The sequence below is a fragment of the Hemicordylus capensis genome, chromosome 3, assembly GCF_027244095.1.
Source record: "Hemicordylus capensis ecotype Gifberg chromosome 3, rHemCap1.1.pri, whole genome shotgun sequence".
NCBI lineage: Eukaryota > Metazoa > Chordata > Lepidosauria > Squamata > Cordylidae > Hemicordylus > Hemicordylus capensis.
Genome location: NC_069659.1, coordinates 30,808,020 through 30,811,962, shown reverse-complemented (window position 1 = coordinate 30,811,962; position 3,943 = coordinate 30,808,020). Strand labels below are relative to the sequence as shown.

Here is a 3,943-nt window from a genome sequence, read left to right as displayed (position 1 = left end):
AATGATGTCGCTTCCAAATGGCTGTGCTGTCTCTGCAGATGAGCTGCGGACACCATCACGTAAATGGTGTCTGCACATTTGTGGATGCCATTTATGTGACAACGATGCCCGCAGGATGCTGGGAATAGGGAACTTCCTGTTCCCGTGCAGGAAGCCCGTGGTGTGGCATGGCTTATCTGCAGAGACGGCGCGACCATTTGGAAGTGACAGTGCTGCAGTTGGCAGTGGGGAAGCACTGGAGGGGAAGGTAACACTTGCCTCCTTCCATTTAACGCGGCCACCCGCTTTCTCCCTGCCAAAACATTTTGGCCAGGGGGACTCAAATTGTTTCAGCACCTCAAATTAGAGGCCCCAAAACAATTCATGTGCATCCCTAGCTGCTTTCCACCACCATGGATGTGCATGAAACGTTTCATGCCCATCCTTACTTACAGCTGATTGTGAAAGAGCAACGCATCAGGGCCTACATTGCATAAAAGGCCCTACTATGGAAGCAAATGTTGGTCTCCCCACTCTCTTTAAACACTGTTTTTTTTTTGCTTTGATTTTTGCAGAGAGAAGAGAAGACTTAAGAACAAGCAGACCCATGAGATATGGGTTGCTTTAATTTTCATTTTGCAACAAGCTTCCTGTTTTCTTGATTGTTGTTTCAAGAGCTTTCTGATCTTTAGCTTTTCCTTTTGGATCTTTCATTTCTCAAGGGAGCAATGTTTTGGACAGTACTGAAACAGAAATAGGACACCCAGTTGGTCACCCAGCACCTGAATAAATAAATAGTCCTTGACCCTGGATGTAACTGGCTGCTGAATTGTATGTGAAAAGCAAATGTTCTCTTTTCCCATTAGAAACTAACTGTTCAAAGTTAATATATAAGGAAGGATTGGAGGGCAGTGTGTGTGTGTGTGTGCGTGCACGCACGTGCTTGAGCCCTATATAACACCCATCATATTTTATAGACATTACATTGATAAGTGTCTTTTGCTCCTCTTAACTTAACTAGGACTGAATCATTGAATAGCCACATTTGGAATATCTGTTATCCAAACTTCAATTATATGCATATACTTTTTACTGTATTTTAATATGTTTGATTGCTAGCCACTTAGGGGCTGTTGGCAAAAAGTTGGGATATACATTAAAAAATAATTTCCCAGCTCTGTGTGTGGCTCCCGTGACAGCACAACCCTGTACAAATCACACTGCTGTTGTGCACACACACACACACACACACCTGGCTAACAATGATTGCAGATCGCTATTGTGTATGCTCAGTCATTAGGAGGAAATCAACATTTGAATCCAGGTGATGCACTCACGTCTTACTATAATGCACTTCTTTTCCTTTCACTCATTCCCTTTGAGTGGATTTTAGGGCTATGAAGGGCATCAAAGACTTAGAGGCTGACATCCAGACTAAGTTACTCAACAATAATACTCAGGAGAGGACTCTAAAGGAATATAATTTCAATAGGACTACTCAGGAGTAATTTAGTGAGGATGTCTGCCAGTATATTTTAGGCCACTGGGGCCAATTTTGGGGTTGGGGTTTTTTTGGGTACAACATCCTTTTCAGGCATTCATTGCCTCCTTAGCCTCCCCTCAGGAATGGCCACATCTGCAGACCAGCAGGAAAGCTCAGGGCATTTGCCATTTGCTGAGTTTAAGGTCAAGGCCATGGACTCGGATTCCAACATTTTTGAAGGCGGAAGTATGAGATTGTTTACTTCATACTGAGTATTTATACTGCCTACCATCTTATTGTCTACAACCTTCCCATTATGTACTTAGTGATTTGATCAGTCACATATTGCCAAATGGTAGAGTATTCAAAGCAATTATTTTATTTAGGGTGAGATGAAAGATGCAATACATTGCTTTGTTTTGAAGAGTCTCTTGACTGGATGTACCTCACAGTGACTTTGAACAGATAAATAGCAGAATCCCCTCCCCACATGCCCCTGAACACCAGGTGCTAGAGAACACCAGTGGGTGGGGGGAGTAGACCTCTTTTCCCCACTTATGGGCTTCCTAGATGCACCTGGTTGGCCACTATGCAAGGCAGGATGCCTGAATGGGCCAGACAAGGACTGGATGGGCCTTGCTCTTGTCCAGCAGGGCTTTTCCCCCACCCCAGCAGTCCTTAGTTATCTGGCCAAGAGACCAGAGGGTACTTTATTCATTCCTGTGGTCCCTAGGGAACTTCTTTCCAGCAAGAAGGGGGAAGCAAGCTTTCTCCACCTGCAACCATCTCTGACCATTGATTGTTGGAGCCATGTTGGTCTTCTTGTCAGTGCTTTTCATCAGTGGCAGAGGACACAACCTCCCAGGAGCCCTTGTTCCTCTTGCTGATGACTTCCCTTTACTTCTGCGGTCCCAGGGCAACTGGCACTTGGCACAGAGTGTTCCTTCTGGGGAAGCAACTGTTGCAGACACACATACTAAGTACTAAATGCTACTGATGCAGCCCATGCAACACTGAGCAGGGCTGAAACACAAGGTTGACTTTGGGCAGGTGGATGTCCCTGTGAAAGAAAATGCTGAGCTGAGTATGTTGCATTATGTCTGGCTGAGGATTAGGCAATCTCCAGGGAAGAAGAATGAAGCAGCTAAAAGTTAAGGGTTAAACAGCCAAGTTAGTTTGAAAAGCTATCTTTGTTAAGTTAGTTTGGAAAAGACTTTTCCAACTGTCTGAGCTCAATGTCGTGTAAGGAATGCTGTCTGTATTGAAAAACATGCTTGATATGTACTTGGTTTGAGAGGGAATGTAACTATTGAAATCTGAGAATACACCTATATTTTGTTTTTGTTGTAGTATGAAGAGAAGTACTCCTTGTGGCGGCACAGACTTTGGAAGTCTTCGAGCTATTGCTATAAGTTCACAACACAGATCTTCAGCATCAATATTTTTGTTTCCATTATACATCAATGATTTTTCCAGATTCTTGCAGGCCTTAAGTACATCTTCAGTAGATTTTTTATTTATAATTAATAAAAGTTTAACAGTATTGTTAGTGTTGAAGACAATGAACTGGTTCCCCCACCCATATTTCTACTCATTATTCTGGTTTCTCACACTCTTAACACATTGACACTCTACACTCTGTGCCCTTCTGAGGTCTGTTCCCTAGGTGGCTGCCTAGTTGGCCTAATGGTAGCACTGGCCCTGCCTTAAAGGCCAAGTTGAAGACAGATCATCCTGGAGAGAATCTATCTATGAGGTCGCTAAGAGTCGACACTGACTTGACGGCACTTAATCAATCAATCTTATGTAACGTCAGAATCATGGTCAGCAAGAAGAAAGTAAACAAAAAACTCATCTGAATGGCCTGGAAATTTTCTTAATAAAGGAGCTAGAAGATGTACGAGAATCTCGATAAAAAGTACAGAATAATAAATCATGACTCAACTGCTCCATCTCCACATGGGCATACCTGTTCCTCATAAGGCATCTGCTTAAACCTACCCTCCAGAACAGGCATCCCCAAACTGCGGCCCTCCAGATGTTGCTGAACCACAACTTCCAGCATACGCAGCCACAAAAAATGGTGTCTAGGGATGCTGGGAGTTGTAGTTCAGCAACGTCTGGAGGGCCGCAGTTTGGGGATGCCTGCTCCAGAACTTCTGACTGGGAGCATTAAAATGTGCTGACGAGATGACCTTCCGTACATCAACTCAGTCCAATTCGAAGTTTTGCTTCAGATATAAGAAGCAGCCCTGTCTGAATCATACCAATTTGCTTTCAGAGTGATTCGGCTGTTTCAGATTACTCCACCCTAACAAGACTCCAAATGGAGGAAAGCTCTGACCCTGCTTTCATCCCTATGAGGAAAGCATTTGTATATGATATATTTGATTTCTTGCCTGGTGTGACAGCTGCAAATGCCATCTTAGTTACAATGGGAAAGCATTCCTAATGAGGTTGGATTGGCAGCGCAACCAAGAT

The 3,943-nt window shown here is 43.6% G+C and overlaps 1 long non-coding RNA gene across 1 annotated transcript; it reads left to right on the top strand.

Moving 5' to 3' along the window:
* The first annotated feature begins 622 nt into the window (after positions 1-622).
* LOC128352091 (uncharacterized) lies at positions 623-3,005 on the top strand. Its single transcript, XR_008320201.1, has 2 exons — positions 623-810; positions 2,813-3,005. It is a non-coding gene; the product is annotated as an uncharacterized LOC128352091 (long non-coding RNA).
* Positions 3,006-3,943: the final 938 nt, after the last annotated feature.